General features: G+C 45.7%; 1 protein-coding gene across 9 annotated transcripts in view; it reads left to right on the top strand.

Annotated features, from left to right (window-relative positions):
- Positions 1-22,469, top strand: part of SYNGR4 (synaptogyrin 4) — a 110,073-nt gene that overhangs the window by 158 nt on the left and 87,446 nt on the right. The window contains exon 1 of one of the 9 annotated variants that reach the window (XM_077259497.1): positions 27-69. The exons of 3 other annotated variants lie outside the window; for them this stretch is intronic. The gene's annotated coding sequence lies outside the window, so the exon portion shown is untranslated. Of the gene's footprint in view, positions 1-26; positions 76-14,306; positions 14,375-22,109; positions 22,132-22,469 lie in introns of those variants that run through there. 5 more of the 9 variants (XM_077259502.1, XM_077259500.1, XM_077259501.1 and 2 more) reach the window with 5 other exon arrangements.

Below are 22,469 nucleotides of genomic sequence, written 5' to 3' on the forward strand. Positions count from 1 at the left end.
GTGAGGAGATTGTAATGGCGTCAGTTCTGTGACTGGAGTGTGGTTGTGTATCCTGAATACCGTTATGAGGTGGTGGTAGGAGATTCAGGGACTAATGCCTGAGGGCTGAAACCTGGGGAAAGTGGGACAGTGAAGCTTTAAAGGGAACCTGTCACCCCCCCAGACGTTTTTAACTAAAAGCGCCACCTTGTGCAGCAGTAATGCTGCATTCTGACAAGGTGGCTCTTTTAGTTCTGGGTGCTGTAACTGCCGAAATAATCAGTTTTGTAATTTGTCCTAAATACCTTTTCTTCAGTCGAGGCAGGCCTTTCCCCCCTGCTGCAGATGCCACACAGCCGTCACTCAATTCTTCACCAGCAGTGAGACTAAATCGGAAGACACTGCGGGGCGGGGATTCACAGGCAGGGCGGCCGCACAGGCGCAGTCAGCTACACTGCATATGAGGACAGGCCGCGCTCACTGCACCTGCCCAAGGCAGGAGAAAAGAGCGCAGGCGCCGGCTCATTTCAAAATAGCGGTGAGGAGGCGGCGCCCAGAAGATTTGAGTGACGGCTGTGTGGCGTCTGCAGCAGGGGGGAAAGGCCGGCCTCCAGGACTGAAGAAAGGTATTTAGGACAAATTACAAAACTGATTATTTTGGCAGTTACAGTAACCAGAACTAACAGAGCCACCTTGTCAGAATGCAGCATAAGGGTATGTTTCCACGGTCAGGAAACGCTGCTTGTTTGACGCTGCGCAGAGCTGCAGCGTCAAACAAGCAGCGTCCAGATGTTCCAGCATAGTGGAGGGGATTTTATGAAATCCCGTCTCCACTATGCGTGGAAACCCGCACGCGGCGGCCCTGCGACTCCGGACATGCTGCGCGTCTTTTCAGATCGCAGCATGTCCGTACACCTTGCGGGGACGCAGCGTCCCCGCAAGGCATATCACAGGGCGCTATGGGAGAGAGCGATCATCCCGGATGTGAAGAGTTAACACATCCGGCATGATCGCGTCCCAGAAAGGGGGCGGGGCTTAGCGCCGAGCGGCTTCGCCGCTGCGGCGATACCGCCGGCCATCCTGACAGTGGAGACATAGCCTTACTGCTGCACAAGGTGGCTCTTTTAGCTAAAACGCCTGGGGGGGTGACAGGTTCCGTTTAACCCCTTCATGACCCAGCCTATTTTGACCTTAATGACCTGGCTATTTTTTGCAATTCTGACCAGTGTCCCTTTATGAGGTAATAACTCAGGAACGCTTCAACGGATCCTAGCAGTTCTGAGATTGTTTTTTCGTGACATATTGGGCTTCATGTTAGTGGTAAATTTAGGTCGATAATTTTTGCGTTTATTTGTGAAAAAAATGGAAATTTGGCTAAAATTTTGAAAATTTCGCAATTTTCAAATTTTGAATTTTTATTCTGTTAAACGAGAGAGTTATGTGACACAAAACAGTTAATAAATAACATCCCACATGTCTACTTTACATCAGCACAATTTTGGAAACAAAATTTTTTTTTGCTAGGAAGTTATAAGGGTTAAAATTTGACCAGCGATTTCTCATTTTTAGGCCAGCCTCACACTGGGCGTAAGACAATACGCCACGTATTATACGTCCGTACTACGGCCGTAATACGGAGAAATGTTCCCAAAATATTGATCTGTAGTCAGGGTGTGTCAGCGTATTTTGCGCATGGCATCCTCCGTATGTAATCCGTATGGCATCCGTACTGCGAGATTTTCGCGCAGGCTTGCAAAACCGACATCTAATGGATTTATGTGCTCAAATGTTCGGGAAAACATATATACAGTATATATATATATATATATATATATATATATATGTCATTGAGACACATATATATATATATATATATTCTGTATTTAGATTTCATTCAGCGCGATATGTGTTAAAAGCCGGTAATTCAATTGCCGGCTTCTCATTTCTCCTGCACAAACCCGACAGGATATGAGACATGGTTTACATACAGTAAACCATCTCATATCCCCTTTTTTTTGCATATTCCACACTACTAATGTTAGTAGTGTGTATGTGCAAAACTTCAGCGCTGTAGCTGCTGAAATAAAGGGTTAAATGGCGGAAATAATTGGCGTGGGCTCCCGCGCAATTTTCTCCGCCAGAATGGTAAAGCCAGTGACTGAGGGCAGATATTAATAGCCTAGAGAGGGTCCATGGTTATTGGCCCCCCCGTGGCTACAAACATCTGCCCCCAGCCACCCCAGAAAAGGCACATCTGGAAGATGCGCCTATTCTGGCACTTGGCCACTCTCTTCCCACTCCCTGTAGCGGTGGGATATGGGGTAATGAAGGGTTAATGCCACCTTGCTATTGGAAGGTGACATTAAGCCAGATTAATAATGGAGAGGCGTCAATTATGTCACCTATCCATTATTAATCCAATAGTACGAAAGGGTTAAAAAACACACACACACATGATTTAAAAGTATTTTAATGAAATAAACACAGCGGTTGTTGTAATAATTTATTGTTCTCTCAATCCATCAGGAACACCCTCGCTTGGAAAAATAATAAACGCACAAGATACATACCTTCTGGTGAACCGTCTCGTCCCACGAAGTAATCCATCTGAAGGGGTTAACTAATATTACAGGCAGGAGCCCTGCTAAATGCAGCTGTGCTCCGTGCTTGTAATTCCCCAGCGAATGAATGAAATGTAGGTCATTGACCTACATTTCCTTCAGTCGCGGTGATGCGCCCCCTGGTGGATGTCCTCATATGACCTGGAGCGTGGGAAAAAGTTCCCAGGCTGCAGTTCATGAGAACATCCACCAGAGGGCGTCTCACCGCGACTGAAGGAAATGTAGGTCAATGACCTACATTTCATTCATTCGCTGGGGAATTACAAGCACGGAGCACAGCTGCATTTAGCAGGGCTCCTGCCTGTAATATTAGTTAACCCCTTCAGATGGATTACTTCGTGGGACGAGACGGTTCACCAGAAGGTATGTATCTTGTGCGTTTATTATTTTTCCAAGCGAGGGTGTTCCTGATGGATTGAGAGAACAATAAATTATTACAACAACCGCTGTTTATTTCATTAAAATACTTTTAAATCATGTGTGTGTGTGTTTTTTAACCCTTTCCAACAATTGGATTAATAATGGATAGGTGTCATAATTGACGCCTCTCCATTATTAATCTGGCTTAATGTCACCTTCCAATAGCAAGGTGGCATTAACCCTTCATTACCCCATATCCCACCGCTACAGGGAGTGAGAAGAGAGTGGCCAAGTGCCAGAATAGGCGCATCTTCCAGATGTGCCTTTTCTGGGGTGGCTGGGGGCAGATGTTTTTAGCCACGGGGGGGGGCAATAACCATGGACCCTCTCCTGGTTATTAATATCTGCCCTCGGTCACTGGCTTTACCATTCTGGCGGAGAAAATTGCGCGGGAGCCCACGCCAATTTTTTCCGCCATTTAACCCTTTATTTCAGCAGCTACAGCGCTGAAATTTTGCACATACACACTACTAACATTAGTAGTGTGGAATATGCAAAAAAAAAAGGGGATATGAGATGGTTTACTGTATGTAAACCATGTCTCATATCCTGTCGGGTTTGTGCAGGAGAAATGAAAAGCCGGCAATTGAATTACCGACTTTTCACTAACACCGCTGCGTATTTCTCGCAAGTCACACTGCTGGTCAGTGTGGAATCCGTATTTTTCTCACCCCCATAGACTTTCATTGGCGATTTTTTTGCGCAATACGGTGACAAACGCAGCATGCTGCGATTTTGTACGGCCGTAGAAAGCCGTATAATACTGAACCGTAATATACGGCTAATAGGAGCAGCCCCATTGAGAATAATTGTGCCGTTTATTTTGCGAGTTTTACGGACGTAGTTTATGCGCTCATACGTCCGTAAAACTTGCTAGTGTGAGGCCGGCCTTACAACGAAATTTACAAACCATTTTTTTTTTTAGGGACCACCTCACATTTGAAGTCAGTTTGAGGGATCTATATGGCTGAAAATACCCAAAAGTGACACCATTCTAAAAACTGCACCCCTCAAGGTGCTAAAAAACCACATTCAAGAAGTTTATTAACTCTTCAGGTGCTTCACAGCAGCAGAAGCAACATGGAAGGAAAAAATGAACATTTAACTTTTTAGTCACAAAAATGATTTTTTAGCAACAATTTTTTTTGTTTTCCCAAGGGTAAAAAGAGAAACTGGACCCCAAAAGTTATTGTACAATTTGTCCTGAGTACGCCGATACCCCATATGTGGAGGGGAACCACTGTTTGGGCGCACAACAGGACTCGGAAGGGGAGTGGCGCCATTTGACTATTTCAATGAAAAATTGGTTCCAATCTTTAGCGGACACCATGTCGCTTTTGGAGAGCCCCTGTGTGCCTAAACATTGGAGCTCCTCCACAAGTGACACCATTTTGGAAACTAGACCCCCCAAGGAACTTATCTAAATGCATAGTGAGCACTTTGAACCCCCAGGTGCTTCACAAATTGATCCGTAACAATGAAAAACTACTTTTTTTTCCACAAAAAATTTATTTTAGCCTCAATTTTTTCATTTTCACATGGGCAACAGGATAAAATGCATCCTAAAATTTATTTGGCAATTTCTCCTGAGTACACCGATACCTCATATGTGGGGGTAAACCACTGTTTGGGCACACGGCAGGGCTCGGAAGGGAAGGTGCGCCATTTGACTTTTTGAATGAAAAATTAGCTCCAATCGTTAGCGGACACCATATGGTGTTTGAAGAGCCCCTGTTTGCCTAAACATTGGAGCTCCCCCACAAGTGACCCCATTTTGGAAACTAGACCCCCAAGGAACATATCTAGATATGTGGTGAGCACTTTGAACCCCCAAGTGCTTCACAGAAGTTTACAACGCAGAGCCGTGAAAATAAAAAATCATTTTTCTTTCCTCAAAAATGATGTTTTAGCAAGCAATTTTTTATTTTCACAAGGGTAACAGGAGAAATTGTACCTCAATAGTTGTTGCCCAGTTTGTCCTGAGTACACTGATACCCCATATGTGGGGGTAAACCACTGTTTGGGCGCACATCGGGGCTCGGAAGGGAGGGAGCACCATTTGACTTTTTGAACGCAAGATTGGCTGGAATCAATGGTGCGCCATGTTGCTTTTGGAGACCCCTGATGTGCCTAAACAGTGGAAACCCCTCAATTCTAACTCCAACACTAACCCCAACACACCCCAAACCCTAATCCCAACTCTAGATATAACCCTAACCCCAACACACCCCTAATCCCAACCCTAACCACAACCTTAACCCCAACACACCCTTAACTATAACCCTAACCACAAGCCTAATCTTAACCCTATTTCCAACCCTAGCCCTAATTCCAACCCTAACTCTAATTCCAACCCTAAGGCTATGTGCCCACATTGCGGATTCGTGTGAGATTTTTCCGCACCATTTTTGAAAAATCTGCAGGTAAAAGGCACTGCGTTTTACCTGCAGATTTACAGCGGATTTCCAGTGTTTTTTGTGCGGATTTCACGTGCGGATTCCTATTGAGGAACAGGTGTAAAACGGAATCCGCACAAAGAATTGACATGCTGCGGAAAATACAACACAGCGTTTCCGCGCGGTATTTTCCGCACCATGGGCACAGCGGATTTAGTTTTCCATAGGTTTACATGGTACTGTAAACCTGATGGAAAACTGCTACGAATCCGCAGCGGCCAATCCGCTGCGGATCCGCAGCCAAATCCGCACCATGTGTGCACATAGCCTAATCTAACCCTAACTCTAGTTCTAACCCTAATTCTAACCCTATCCCTAACCCTAGTCCTAGCCCTAACCCTAGCCCTAGTGGGGGAAGAAAAAAAAAAATATTTTTGTCTTTATTTTATTATTGTCCCTACCTATGGGGGTGATAAAGGTAGGGTTCATTTACAATTTTTTTTATTTTGATCACTGTGATAGGTTTTTATCACAGTGATCAAAATGTACCTGGAACGAATCTGCCGGCCGGCTGATTCGGTGGGCGCACTGTGCATGCGCCCGCCATTTTGGAAGATGGCGGCGCCCATGAAGAAGACGGACGGACACCGCGAGGCTCGGTAAGTAAGAGGGGGGGAGATTGGAGCACGAGGGGATTGGAGCACGGGGGGTGGATCGAAGCACGGGGGTGGATCGAAGCACGGGGGAGCGGACCACAGTACGGGGCAGAAAGGAATACTGGGGAGCAGATCGGGGGGGGGGGGGGGGGGGGATGGCAGATCAGTGTTTCCAGCCATGGCCGATGATATTGCAGCATCGGCCATGGCTGGATTCTAATATTTCACCATTTTCATAGGTGAAATATTACAAATCGCTCTGATTGGCTGTTTCACTTTCAACAGCCAATCAGAGCGATTGTAGCCACGGGGGGGTGAAGTACCATTCCCCCTGTCCCTGCAGATCGGGTGAAATTGGAGTTAACCCTTTCACCCGATCTGCAGGGACGCGATCCCTCCATGACGCCACATAGGTGTCACAGGTCGGATTGGCACCGACTTTCATGACGCCTACGTGGCGTCACAGGTCGGGAAGGGGTTAATGTCCATGTTAGTGTTGTCCCGCCCCGCAGCTGTTCTCTCCATATACCGTCCAGGATATGCTCCAGCCACTGGTGGTAGGCCGCTATGTGGCACTTTTGTTGGTACCGTTACCCATAGCAACCAATCACTCTTGCTTTTTGAGCTGTGGTTGCTATGGGCAACAAAGACTTTCTTCTAGACAGCTCTGATAAATGTGAGGATGAAAATGTCCCCAGTGGCTCCCGCAGGCCCCCGGCGCCGGCAGGAGGAACTGGTGAATGGAGTTGTCCCCATCCCCCAGCTTGGTCTAAAGCATAAATATACATCCTCAGCTGCTGCAGCTCGTTCATCCATGACCTCCTGCCCTTAACAATTAAGATGATGCATGACCGCTGCAGCCAATCAGCGCACATAGAGGTGATCAACGCTTCATCTCTGCTGCCAGTCATGCACAATGATGGGTTACTCTGCAGATGGCCCAGAGAAACTTATAGAGACTATTATCACTATCATTTCACAGCTAAAGGGACCTGTCCGCTTCTCTGGGCCCCCAAACCGCCCCCATGTCTGTATTGTACAGCTGCCAAACCGCCCCATGTCTGTATTATATGGCTGCCAAACCGCCCCCATGTCTGTGTTGTAAGGCTGCCAAACCGCCCCAAGTCTGTGTTGTACAGCTGCCAAACCGCCCCCATGTCTGTATTGTACGGCTGCCAAACCGCCCCATGTCTGTATTGTACGGCTGCCAAACCGCCCCCATGTCTGTATTGTATGGCTGTCATACCGCCCCATGTCTGTATTGTATGGCTGTCATACCGTCCCATGTCTGTACTGTATGGCTGCCAAACCGCCCCATGTCTGTATTGTACGGCTGCCAAACCGCCCCATGTCTGTATTGTACGGCTGCCAAACCGCCCCCATGTCTGTATTGTATGGCTGCCAAACCGCCCCATGTCTGTATTGTACGGCTGCCAAACCGCCCCCATGTCTGTATTGTATGGCTGTCATACCGCCCCATGTCTGTATTGTATGGCTGCCAAAGCGCCACCATGTCTGTATTGTATGGCTGCTAAACCGCCCCATGTCTGTATTGTATGGCTGCCAAAGCGCCCCCATGTCTGTATTGTATGGCTGTCAAACCGCCCCATGTCTGTATTGTATGGCTGCCAAAGCGCCACCATGTCTGTATTGTATGGCTGCTAAACCGCCCCATGTCTGTATTGTATGGCTGCTAAACCGCCCCATGTCTGTATTGTACGGCTGCCAAACCGCCCCCATGTCTGTATTGTATGGATGCCAAACTGCCCCATGTCTGTATTGTATGGCTGCCAAAGCGCCCCATGTCTGTATTGTATGGCTGCCAAAGCGCCCCATGTCTGTATTGTTTGGCTGCCAAAGTGCCCCCATGTCTGTATTGTATGGCTGCCAAACCGCCACTATGTCTGTATTGTATGGCTGCCAAACCGCCACTATGTCTGTATTGTATGGCTGCCAAACCGCCACCATGTCTGTATTGTACGGCTGCCGGCCACCAAACCGCTACCTTGTCTGTATTGTTTATTAAGCACAAGATATCCGGTTCAATGAACACATGCGGAATCGCCGACAGTGCTTTGGATGCAGCGGACATGGGCCGTGTCCAAAGCGCTGCCGATTACTGACCGTATGCACCTACCCTAAGCAGAAAATGTCATGTAGGGGATGCTGTTTAGGAGATACATACGAGTGGGAAAGAGGAGAAATCAATACACTTTTTTAAAATATTGCGCTATTATAGATCTCCATTCCCAGGTAAAACTGTAATTTCTAAGTAAGTGGAAACACACCATGGAATGTACAATGTACAGTATAATGGTCAGAGTGATAGAGCAGATAAAGTACCTGTAAATCCCCAATATGTAGATGTCGTAGGTCAAATTGGTATATTGTTCCTCAGTTGGTAGGATAAAGAACCAAATAAAGAGAATATATCAAGTAAGGAATCAGAGATAGACAATGTCTTCAATATCCATAAAGTGCTCTTGTGCCAGAATACCTTGTAGAGTGTATCCGAGGTTTTTAAATGAGAGCCGCCACAGCGTCCCCTCACCCTGACGCACGTTTCGCCATCAGCTTCTTCCGGGGGCGTGACTGACCTGCCTTAATAATCATCGGACCCATCGCTGGCCTCAATGCTTACCATGGTACCCTGAGGTCATGTGATCGCCCAGGTTATGGTGGTCTGTGAGATCCAGCTATTAGCTGCGTCTGGCAGGCTGAGTCAGTTACTCACTGACTGCTCATGTACTGCAGTACAAGAGTACTTGCAGTGTATGAGACCAGTGATCAAAGTAAAAGTTATACATGTCCCACAGTGGGACTGATTAAAAAAGTGAATAAATAAAACGTCTAAAAGTAAAAAAAACAAAAACCCAAAAAACGGAAAAGCACGCAGAAATCACCAAAAATCCGCTTCACCACTGAAAACACAGCGTTTGTGACAAAGCAAAAAAATACACATAATTTGGATTGCCGCGTTCTGAACGGCCCTCTCTATAAAACTGGCACATTATTTATTCCTTTTAGAGGATGCTGTAAAAAAAATAATAAAAAACATACCCAAAATGTCACTTTTTCATCATGTACTTACTCACAAAAAAGTGAATAATAAGGGATCAAAAAGTCATATGTAAAAAAAAAATGGTACAAATGAAAACACCAAACCGTCACTGAAAAAACGAGCCCTCATTTGGCAAAAAAATATAAAAGTTACAGCTCTCCGAATATGACTATGCAAAAACAAACCCGACGAAGAAATCGGTCTTATCACTTTTCCTTTACGGTCAGCGTCGCAAAAAAAATAAATACAATTTGAAAAATCTGAATAAAAAATTATCAAAAAATATTATGTATCTGAAAATGGTACCAAAAAAATCTGCAACTCGTCCCGCCAAAACTACCTTATATACTCGAGTATAAGCTGAGATTTTCAGTCCATTGTTTTGGGCTGAAAGTGCCCCTCTTGGCTTATACTCGAGTCATTGTCCCAAGGGATTGGCAGGGGGAGGGGGAGCGGGCCCCCTCACCCCCACCTGACACGGTCTCTGCACTTCCCTGCTTCTCAGATGGTCTCTGGCGCCGGCAGCTTGTTCCTGTGTTCAGCGGTCACATGGTACTGCTCATTAAAGTAATGAATATCGGCGAGACTCCACTCCCATAGGCGTGGAGCGCATATTCATTACTTTAATGATCTGTACCATGTGACCGCTGAACACAGGAGCTGCCACAGACCATCGGAGAAGCAGGGACTTGCAGAGACACGTCAGGATGGGGTGAGTATGACGGGGGAGGGTGAGCCATGTGATATTCACCTGTCCCTGTTCCACCCCCAAGCTCTGTCTCCCGCGTCCTCTGGCTGTGACATTGAGGTAAGAGGGCGCGATGACGTGTTTAGTGCGCGCCCTCGGCCTGAACAGTCACTGCAGAGACCCAGAAGACACAGCGGCGCGCTGCAGTGGAATGGAGACAGGTGAATATCGCAAGTGCCGGAGGCCTGAGCCAGCGGTGACTCCGGCACCTGGCCCCCATAGCGCGTTGGTGTCCCCGCCTGCTCAAGACACCAGCACTCGGCGCCCAGCGACGAGAGGTGAGTATGTCTTTTTTTTTTTTAATCGCAGCAGCATACAGGGCATATTATTCTATGGAGCATCCTATGGGGGCCATCAACTTTTAGGGTATGTGCACACGTTGCGGATTTGCTTGTGGAATTTTCTGTGCAGATTCTTCCCTCTCTTGCCAGAACACACAGGTGCGGATTTGTTGCGTTTTTTATGCTTTTTTTCCCATGCGGATTAGTATGCGTTTTTGAAAGCTAAGTAAAGATCTATTATTAAAAAAAAAAAAAAAAAGAATTGTGATCTAATTTCTGGGCCAACCTCCTCTTTAACATTTGTCCAACCCACACCATTACACACAGATAGATAGAAGGAATGAGATAGACAGAAGGAATGAGATAGATAGACAGATAATAGAATTAGACTTACCGGTAATTCGGTTTCTAGGAACCTTTCACGACCGCATAGGAGGATGTCTCCATTCCTTAATGGGGGACAGGAAGCACAAAGAGGTTAAAAGGCCCCTCCTACCTCCAAATCGCCAGTGACTTATAACGGATACCATAGCACTAGCTACCTTAACCCCTTTACCCCCAAGGGTGGTTTGCACGTTAATGACCGGGCCAATTTTTACAATTCTGACCACTGTCCCTTTATGAGGTTATAACTCTGGAACGCTTCAACGGATCCTGGTGATTCTGACACTGTTTTCTCGTGACATATTGTACTTCATGATAGTGGTAAAATTTCTTCGATATAACTTGCGTTTATTTGTGAAAAAAATGGAAATTTGGCGAAAATTTTGAAAATTTCGCAATTTTCCAAATTTGAATTTTTATGCCCTTAAATCACAGAGATATGTCACACAAAATACTTAATAGGTAACATTTCCCACATGTCTACTTTACATCAGCACAATTTAAGAACCAAAATTTTTTTTTGTTAGGGAGTTATAAGGGTTAAAAGTTGACCAGCAATTGGACCCCAAAAGTTGTTGTACAATTTGTGCTGAGTATGCTGATACCCCATATGTGGGGGTAAACCACTGTTTGGGCGCATGGCAGAGCTCGGAAGGGAAGGAGCGCCATTTTACTTTTCACTGCAAACTTGACTGGAATTGAGATGGGACGCCATGTTGCGTTTGGAGAGCCCCTGATGTGCCTAAACATTGAAACCCCCCACAAGTGACACCATTTTGGAAAGTAGACCCCTTAAGGAACTTATCTAGATGTGTGGTGAGCACTTTGACCCAACAAGTGCTTCACAGAAGTTTATAATGCAGAGCCGTAACAATAAAAAATCATATTTTTTCACCAAAGTGATCTTTTTGCCCCCAATTTTTTATTTTCCCAAGGGTAAGAGAAGAAATTAGACCAAAAAGTTGTTGTGCAATTTGTCCTGAGTACGCCGATACCCCATATGTGGGGGGAACAACTGTTTGGGCGCATGGCAGAGCTCGGAAGGGAAGGAGCGCCATTTGACTTTTCAGTGCAAAATTGACTGGAATTAAGATGGGACACCATGTCGCGTTTGGAGAGCTCCTGATGTGCCTAAACATTAAACCCCCCCACAAGTGACAACATTTTGGAAAGTAGACCCCCTAAGGGACTTAATGTGTTTTGAGAGCTTTGATCCCCCAAGTGTTTCACTACAGTTTATAACGCAGAGCCGTGAAAATAAAAATTCTTTTTTTTTTTTCCCACAAAAATGATTTTTTAGCCCCCAGTTTTGTATTTTCACAAGGGTAACAGGAGAAAATGGACCCCAAAAGTTGTTGTCTAATTTGTCCTGAGTTTGCTGATACCCCATATGTGGGAGGGAACCACTGTTTGGGCGCATGGCAGAGCTCGGAAGGGAAGGAGCGCCATTTGGAATGCAGACTTAGATGGATTGGTCTGCAGGCATCACGTTGCATTTGCAGAGCCCCTGATGTACCCAAACAGTAGAAACCCCCAAAAGTGACCCCATATTGGAAACTAGACCTCCCAAGGAACTTACGTAGATGTGTTGTGAGAACTTTGAACCCCCAAGTGTTTCACTACAGTTTACAACGCAGAGCCGTGAAAATAAAAAATCTTTTTTTTTCCCACAAAAATGATTTTTAGCCCCCCAAATTTATATTTTCCCAAGGGTAACGAGAACTTGGACCCCAAAAGTTGTTGTCCAATTTGTCCCGAGTACGCTGATGCCCCATATGTTGGGGTAAACCCCTGTTTGGGCGCACGGGAAAGCACGGAAGGGAAGGAGCACTGTTTTACTTTTTCAATGCAGAATTGGCTGGAATTGAGATCGGACGCCATGTCGCGTTTGGAGAGCCCCTGATGGGCCTAAACAAAGGAAACTCCCCAATTCTAACTGAAACCCTAATCCAAACACACCCCTAACCCTAATCCCAACGGTAACCCTAACCACACCCCTAACCCTGACACACCCCTAACTCTAATCCCAACCCTAATCCCAACCGTAAATGTAATCCAAACCCTAACTTTAGCCCCAACCCTAACCCTAACTTTAGCTCCAACCCTAGCCCCAACCCTAGCCCTAACCCTAGCCCTAACCCTAACCTTAGCCCTAACCCTAGCCCTAACCCTAATGGGAAAATGGAAATAAATACATTTTTTTAATTTTATTATTTTTCCCTAACTAAGGGGGTGATGAAGGGGGGTTTGATTTACTTTTATAGCATTTTTATAGCGGATTTTTGTGATTGGCAGCTGTCACACACTAAAAGATGCTTTTTATAGCAAAAAAGTTTTTGCGTCTCCACATTTTGAGAGCTATAATTTTTCCATATTTTGGTCCACAGAGTAATGTGAGGTCTTGTTTTTTGCGGGACGAGTTGACATTTTATTGGTAACATTTTTGGACACGTGACAGTTTTTGATCGCTTTTTATTCCGATTTTTGTGAGGCAGAATGACAAAAAACCAGCTATTCATGAATTTCTTTTGGGGGAGGCGTTTATACCGTTCCACGTTTGGTAAAATTGATAAAGCAGTTTTATTCTACGGGTCAGTACGATTACAGCGATACCTCATTTATATCATTTTTTTATGCTTTGGCGCTTTTATACGATAAAAACTCTTTTATAGAATAAATAATTATTTTGCCATCGCTTTATTCTGAGGACTATAACTTTTTTATTTTTTCTTTGATTTTGCTGTATGGCAGCTCGTTTTTTGCGGGACAAGATGACGTTTTCAGAGGTACCATGGTTATTTATATCCGTCTTTTTGATCGCGTGTTATTCCACTTTTTGTTTGGCGGTATGAGAATAAAGCGTTTTTTGCCTCGGTTTTTTTTTTTTCCTACGGTGTTCACTGAAGGGGTTAACTAGTGATATAGGTTTATAGGTGGGGTCGTTACGGACGCGGCGATACTAAATATGTGTACTTTTATTGTTTTTTTTTTTATTTAGATAAAGAAATGTATTTATGGGAATAATATATATATATTTTTTTCTTTATTTAGGCTTTTTTTTTACACATGTGGAAATTTTTTTTTTTTACTTTGTCCCAGGGGGGGACATCACAGATCGGTGATCTGACAGTTTGCACAGCACTCTGTCAGATCACCGATCTGCCTCACAGCACTGCAAGCTTTCCAAGCGCCTGCTCTGAGCAGGCACTCGGTAAGCCACCTCCCTCCCTGCAGGACCCGGATGCCGCGGCCATCTTGGGTCCGGGCACCTGCAGGGATAGGAGGTAAGAGACCCTCGCAGCAACGCGATCACATTGCATTGCTCCGGGGGTCTCAGGGAAGCCCGCAGGGAGCCCCCTCCCTGCGCAATGCTTCCCTGTACCGCCGGCACACCGCGATCATGTTTGATCGCGGTGTGCCGGGGGTTAATGTGCCGGGAGCGGTCCGTGACGCTCCTGGCACATAGTGCCAGATGTCAGCTGCGATAGCCAGCTGACACACGGCCGCGATCGGCCGCGCTCCCCCGTGAGCGCCGCCGATCGCGCTGGACGTACTATCCCGTCGGTGGTCATACGGGCCCACCCCACCTCGACAGGATAGTACGTCCAATGTCAGAATGGGGTTAATAAACCCAGGATAAATCTAAAGGAAGGGAGGGAATTAGTGCTGTCGTGGAAGGTTCCTAGAAACCGAATTACCGGTAAGTCTAATTCTATTTTCTCTATTCACCTTCCACGACAGCATAGGAGGAGTACCAACCAATACTACACTAGGGAGGGACAACAGCCTGGAGAACTTTCCGGCCAAAGACTAGATCCCGGTTGCACAGTAAGTCCAATCTATAGTGTTTGGTAAATGTATGTGGTGAAGACCAAGTTGCGGCCCTGCAGATCTGCTCGATGGAGGCGCCCGCTCGTTCAGCCCATGAAGTTGATGTAGATCTTGTAGAGTGAGCTCTGACTCAAGATAGCGGTGTTAATTTTTGGGCCAGATAAGATTCTTGAATAGCCCTCTTAATCCAGCTAGAGATGGTGCTTTTTGCCACCTTCCCCTTTTTTTGACCTGACATATGGGTAAACAGGTTTTGGTCAATTCTGAAAGAGTTCGTCTGCTCAAGGTAGTGTATGATGATATGTCTAACGTCAAGAGTATGGAATTCTTCTTCCTTAGAGTTTGCCGGATTCTGACAGAAGGAGGGAAGGATGATGTTTTGAGAACGGTGAAAATCAGACACCACTTTAGGCAGATAAAAGGGATCCAGACGGAGGTTTATAGAATCGTCTGTTATTGTCAAGTAGGGTTCTCTTACTGATAAGGATTGAAGCTCTCCTACTCGTCCTGCAGTGGTTATTGCAACTAGAAAGGCAGCTTTGTACGACAGAAACTGAGGAGAGCAAGAAGACGGGCTCAAATGGTGCTTGAGTGAGACCCCTGAGGACCAGGTTTAGATCCCAAGAAGGAACAACAGGTTGTTTCCCAGGTTGCAACCTGAGAGCTGATACCATAAATCTTTTGATCCAATGATGGTTGGCCAGCTCCTGATCGAAAACAGCACTGAGGGCAGAGACTTGAACTTTCAATGTGCTAGGCTTAAGCCCCAACTCTAATCCGCGCCGAAGAAAATCCAACATTTTAGATATATTTGGACGGAGAGGATCAGGAGTACCAGGAAGGCAAAAGGTGGAGAAGGTTTTCCACACCTTACTGTAGATTGCATTTGTAACGGGTTTCCTGGATCTTTGTAAAGTAGAAATCACTGCATCCGATAGTCCCCCCGCCTTTAGGACCTGGGTTTCAGCAACCAGGCTGCTTGGTTCCATTTCCGGGGGTTGCAATGTTGAAAAGATCCTTGGAGAAGAAGACCGGCATCCACTGGTAAGAGGACTGGCCCGTCTATACTCAGCTCGACAATGAGGTTGTACCAACTCCTCTTCGGCCACACTGGGGCTACCAGTTTGAGATATAGGTTCCTCCTGCAGACCCATAGTACTGCGCACTGCCATCACTAGTTCATCAATGTAGTCCAAGGAGAAAAAATATTTCCTTGCTTCGGAAATTTTATAACTTGAAGTTTCTCCCCATTTTTCCGAAGAGGAAGAGTAGGAAGGGTTAGAATCAGAGTCAGAATCCTCAGACTGAATCCTCCTTTTTTTAGAAGGAGAAGGATTCTGTAGAGGAGGAGGCATAGGAGGATTGAAGGCAGCTAAGGAAAGTTGTACTTTACTTCTGACAAGTGTACGGATTTCTTCTAGCAGGGAAGGCTGCTCGGCTCTAACGATTTTGTCCGTGCAGGCTTGACATAGTTTCTTCTCCCATAAGGAGGGAAGCTTTATACTGCAGATTGCACATTTTGCCGTTTTCTTGGCCGGGTTTTTCTGAGCAGACTTGTCTCAATAAAATAGAGCGAGAGTGGAGTCAGGAATTAAGAGGGCCTCTATTACCCTGGGCTTGGACCCACCCCGTGACTGACTTACAGGAGCTGGGGCAGCGCTGGCCTCTACAGATGTAGGGCAGGAAGCACCATCCATACTGAAGGGATCAGTCTTACCTGGAGGTGTCTTCGGGCTGGTTTATGTAGCAATAAACGCAGCCCCCAGCGCAAGTGAAAGCAGTCCCCTCCTCATCCTCGGGTCCAAGGCAGGCCTCCACGTGGGGCGGCGCGCCATCTGCGGTGTCCGAAGGCCCTGGAGGCCGGAACAAGGCCACACCAGGAAGTGTGTGCGTTCCACATGGTGGAACGCAGAAACCGGAAGTGACGCACGCGTGACCGCCGACGTCACTTCCGGGACGCTGAGCTGCAGGAGGATGGGTGGGCCAGGACAGGTCCCGAGTCCGAAGGAGACGGGAGCAGCGCAACATGTGGAGGAAGGCTGAGCCCATGACCACCACTGCCCGGTTAAAACGCAGGTATGCCACGGTCACCGGCCACGCAGCATAGAACAACCTCTCCATGCCCCATGGGGGACAGGAAAGACACTGGCGATTTTGAGGTAGTAGGGGCTTTCTAACCTCTTTGTGCTTCCTGTCCCCCATTAGGGAATGGAGACATCCTCCTATGCTGTCGTGGAAGGTGACTAGAGAAATATATCTATAGATACATCTTTAGATAGATAGGTAGATATATCTATAGATCTATCTATCAATAGAAAAAAATCTGCGTTAGGCCGGGGTCACAATTTATGAGAAACTCGCACGAGTCTCGCAGCTCAATACCCGTCACAGCCGCCGGCACTCGGACTGGAGCGTTCAGCTGCATAGAAATTCATGCAGCCGCACACTTCGGTTCCAGTGTCGACGGCAGTGTCGGGTATTGAGGTGCGAGACTCATGCAAGTTTCTCGCAAGTGTGACCCTGGCCTTAAACCCTTAAACGCAGTATCTGTTTAACCCCTTTCTGCCATTGGATGTACTATTCCGTCCATGTGGGGTGGGCCCTAATTCCCAAGGACGGAATAGTACGTCCAGCGCGATCGGCCGTGCTCCCGGGGGATCGCGGCCGGGTGTCAGCTACCCATCGCAGGTCACATCCGGCACTATGTGCCAGGAGCGGTCACGGACCGCCCCCGGCACATTAACCCCCGGCACACCGCGATCAAACATGATCGCGGTGTGCCGGCGGTACAGGGAAGCATCGCGCAGGGAGGGGGCTCCCTGCGTGCTTTCCTGAGACCCCCGGAGCAACGCGATGTGATCGCGTTGCTGCGAGGGTCTCTTACCTCTTATCCCTGCAGGCCCCGGATCCAAAAGGGCCGCGGGGCTGCATCCGGGTCCTGCAGGGATGCAGACCAGGCTCTGGTAAGCCTGCAGCACTGGAACTCAGATCGGTGATCTGACAGAGTGCTGTGCAAACTGTCAGATCAGTGATCTGTGATGTCCCTCCCTGGGTCAAAGTAAAAAAGTAAAAAAAAAATTCCCACAGGTGTAAAAAAAAAAAGAAAAAAAAATTCCTAAATGAAAAAAAAAAAATTATTCCCATAAATACATTTCTATATCTAAATAAAAAAAATCAAACAATAAAAGTACACATAATTAGTATCGCCGCGTCCGTAACGACCCCACCTATAAAACAATATTACTAGTTAACCCCTTCAGTGAACACCGTAAAAAAAAGAGGCAAAAAACAACGCTTTATTCTCATACCGCCAAACAAAATATGGAATAACACGCGATCAAAAAGACGGACATAAATAACCATGGTACCGCTGCAAACGTCATCTTATCCCACAAAAAACGAGCTGCCATACAGCATCATCAGTGAAAAAATAAAAAAGTTATAGTCCTCAGAATAAAGCGATGCCAAAATAATTATTTTTTCTATAAAATAGCCTTTATCGTATAAAAGCGCCAAAACATAAAAAAATGATATAAATGAGGTATAGCTGTAATCGTACTGACCCGAAGAATAAAACTGCTTTATCAATTTTACCAAACGCGGAACGGTATAAACGCCTCCCCCAAAAGAAATTCATGAATAGCTGGTTTTTGGTCATTCTGCCTCACAAAAATTGGAATAAAAAGCGATCAAAAAATCTCCCGTGCCCAAACATGTTACCAATAAAAACGTCGACTCGTCCCGCAAAAAACAAGACCTCATATTACTCTGTGGACCAAAATATGGAAAAATTATAGCTCTCAAAATGTGGTAATGCAAAAAATATTTTTTGCAATAAAAAGCGTCATTCAGTGTGTGACAGCTGCCAATCATAAAAATCAGCTAAAAAACCCGCTATAAAAGTAAATCAAACCCCCCCTTCATCACCCGCTTAATTAGGGAAAAATTAAAAAATGTAAAAAATGTATTTATTTCCATTTTCCCATTAGGGGTAGGGGTAGGGGTATGGCTAGGGTTAGGGCTAGGGTTAAGGCTACAGTTAGGGTTGGGGCTAAAGTTAGGGTTAGGGTTGGGGCTAAAGTTAGGGTTAGGGTTTGGATTACATTTACGGTTGGGAATAGGGTTGGGATTAGGGTTAGGGGTGTGTCTGGGTTAGAGGTGTGGTTAGGGTTACCGTTGGGATTAGGGTTAGGGGTGTGTTTGGATTAGGGTTTCAGTTATAATTGGGGGGTTTCCACTGTTTAGGCACATCAGGGGCTCTCCAAACGCGACATGGCGTCCGATCTCAATTTCAGCCAATTCTGCGTTGAAAAAGTAAAACAGTGCTCCTTCCCTTCCGAGCTCTCCCGTGCGCCCAAACAGGGGTTTACCCCAACATATGGGGTATCAGCGTACTCGGAACACATTTGAGAACAACTTTCGGGGTCCAATTTCTCCTGTTACCCTTGGAAAAATACAAAACTGGGGGCTAAAAAATAATTTTTGTGGAAAAAAAAATATTTTTTATTTTCACGACTCTGCGTTATAAACTGTAGTGAAACAATTGGGGGTTCAAAGTTCTCACAACACATCTAGATAAGTTCCTTGGGGGGTCTAGTTTCCAATATGGGGTCACTTGTGGGGGGTTTCTACTGTTTAGGTACATTAGGGGCTCTGCAAACGCAATGTGACGCCTGCAGACCATTCCATCTAAGTCTGCATTCCAAATGGCGCTCCTTCCCTTCCGAGCCCTCCCATGCGCCCAAACGGTGGTTCCCCCCCCATAATGGGGTATCAGCCTACTCAAGACAAATTGGACAACAACTTTTGGGGTCCAATTTCTCCTGTTACTTTTGGGAAAATACAAAACTGGGGGCTGAAAAATAGTTTTTGGGGACATTTTTATTTTTTTATTTTCATGGCTCTGCGTTATAAACTGTAGTGAAACACCTGAGGGTTCAAAGCTCTCACAACACATCTCGATGAGTTCCTTAGGGGGTCTACTTTCCAAAATGGTGTCACTTGTGGGGGCTTTTTACTGTTTAGGTACATTAGGGGCTCTGCAAACGCAATGTGACGCCTGCAGACCATTCCATCTAAGTCTGCATTCCAAATAGTGCTCCATCCCCTCCGAGCCCTCCCATGCGCCCAAACAGTGGTTCCCCCCCCACATATGGGGTATCAGCGTACTCATGACAAATTGGACAACAACTTTTGGGGTCCAATTTCTCCTGTTACCCTCGGGAAAATACAAAACTGGGGGCTAAAAAATAATTTTTGTGGGAAAAAATGTTTGTTTTATTTTTACGGCTCTGCATTATAAAGTTCTGTGAAGCACTTGGTGGGTCAAAGTGCTCACCACACCTCTAGATAAGTTCCTTAGGGGGTCTACTTTCCAAAATGGTGTCACTTGTGGGGGAGTTTCAATGTTTAGGCACATCAGGGGCTCTCCAAACGCAACATGGCGTCCCATCTCAATTCCTGTCAATTTTGCAGTGAAAAGTCAAACGGCGCTCCTTCCCTTCCGAGCTCTGCCATGCACCCAAACAGTGGTTTACCCCCACATATGGGGTATCAGCATACTCAGGACAAATTGTACAACAACTTTTAGGGTCCAATTTCTTCTCTTACCCTTGGGAAAATAAAAAATTAGGGGCGAAAAGATAATTTTTGTGAAAAAATATGATTTTTTATTTTTACGGTTCTGCATTATAAACTTCTGTGAAGCACTTGGTGGGTCAAAGTGCTCACCACACATCTAGATAAGTTCCTTTGAGGGTCTACTTTCCAAAATGGTGTCACTTGTGGGGGGTTTCAATGTTTAGGCACATCAGGGGCTCTCCAAACGCAACATGGCGTCCCATCTCAATTCCAGTCAATTTTGCATTGAAAAGTCAAATGGTGGTCCTTCGCTTCCGAGCTCTGTCATGCGCCCAAACAGTGGTTTACCCCCACATATGGGGTATCGGCGTACTCAGGACAAATTGTACAACATCTTCTGGGGTCCATTTTTTCCTGTTGCCGTTGGTAAAATAAAACAAATTGGAGCTGAAGTAAATTTTGTGTGAAAAAAAGTTAAATGTTCATTTTTATTTAAACATTCCAAAAATTCCTGTGAAACACCTGAAGGGTTAATAAACTTCTTGAATGTGGTTTTGAGCATCTTGAGGGGTGCAGTTTTTAGAATGGTGTCACACTTGGGTATTTTCTATCATATAGACCCCTCAAAATGACTTCAAATGAGATGTGGTCCCTAAAAAAAAAAATGGTGTTGTAAAAATGAGAAATTGCTGGTCAACTTTTAACCCTTATAACTCCCTAACAAAAAAAAATTTTGGTTCCAAAATTGTGCTGATGTAAAGTAGACATGTGGGAAATGTTACTTATTAAGTATTTTGTGTGACATATCACTGATTTAATTGCATAAAAATTCAAAGTTGGAAAATTGCGAAATTTTCAAAATTTTCGCCAAATTTCCGTTTTTTTCACAAATAAACGCAGGTAATGTCAAAGAAATTTTACCACTATCAAGAAGTACAATATGTCACAAGAAAACAGTGTCAGAATCACCAGGATCCGTTAAAGCATTCCAGAGTTATAACCTCATAAAGGGACAGTGGTCAGAATTGTAAAAATTGGCCTGGTCATTAACGTGCAAACCACCCTTGGGGGTGAAGGGGTTAATTAAAAAAAAAACTTGCGTTGGCTCCCGCGCAATTTTCAAGTCCAGAGTGGGAAAGCCAGTGACTGGGGGCTGATGTTTATAGCCTGGGAAGCTGGTAATACCCATGGATCTTCCCAGGCTATGAATATGAGCCCGCAGCTGTCTGCGTAGCCTTTACTCGCCATTAAAATAGGGGAACCCCAAAAAAATGGCGTGGGTTCCCCCTATATTTTATAGCTAGAAAGGCTACGCAGACAGCTGCAGGCTGATATTCATAGCCTAGGAAGGGGACCATGGATATTGCCCCCCCCCCCCTCCCCATGGCTGCAAATACCAGCCCGCAGCCACCCGAGAAATGTAAAGTAAGATGCGAAAATTCCGGCTCTCAGCCTCTCTTCACACTGCCCTGTAGCGATGGCATATGGGGTAATAAGGGGTTAATGTCACCTGTATATTGTAAGGTGACATTAAGCCTGGTTAGTAATGGAGAGGCATCAATAAGATGCCTATCAATTACTAATCCTATAGTAGTGAAAGAGTTAAAAAAAAGCCCAAAAAAAGTATTTTAATATTCTTAATTTGACCATACTTACAACCGCGCCTAATTCCTGCGACGCCCTCGATCGCCTGCAAAAAATAAAAAATAATAAACCAACCGTATACTCCCTGTCCGACGCAGTCCAATTAACGAGTGTCCCACGACGATTTCCCCTATAGAACAGTGACATCGGGTGATGTCACTGCGCTATAGGGCCTCCAGTGACACACTGACAGCAACCAATGGCTCACTGAAGAGGTTACTGTAGTTAATTGCTCTCACTTTATTGAAATGCTGTGTGGGAATTTTCCCACACAGCAGTGCCGCAAGTGACAGTATGAACTATACTGTACTTACAGCGGCGGAGGTATACAGTGCGGAAGGATACCTTCCGTCATTGTATCCCGGAGCCCCTGGAGAGCGGTTGCATCAGCTGATGTGGCTTCTCTCAACGGGAGATCGTCGTGGGACACCTGTATTAATTGGATTTCTGCAGGTCAGGGAGTATATTGTTGGTTTATTATTTTAATATTTTTTACAGGAGAATCGAGGGCTTCGGGATCAAGGTGATTGGTGAGTATGTACTCTATGTTGTATGTAGTGTATGTACTGTATATGTGTGTATGTGTTATTTATTTATTTTTTTACACTTCAACACAGTAGCCGGATGATGGGACTATATTGTTCCATCATTCGGCTACCTGTCACTGTAGCAGGCATAGCCGGATGGGACTAGTAGTCCCATTGGACGATGCCTGCCTACATACAGACCCGCACACACACACACACACACACAGCCCTGTGATCCCTGCGATCCCGGCACAGCCCCGCGATCACACAGCCCTGCAATCCCCACAGACCTCCGCAGACACACACCTACAGCCCCGCAGACACACACAAATACCCGCACA

The sequence above is a fragment of the Ranitomeya variabilis genome, chromosome 4 (genome assembly GCF_051348905.1).
Source record: "Ranitomeya variabilis isolate aRanVar5 chromosome 4, aRanVar5.hap1, whole genome shotgun sequence".
NCBI lineage: Eukaryota > Metazoa > Chordata > Amphibia > Anura > Dendrobatidae > Ranitomeya > Ranitomeya variabilis.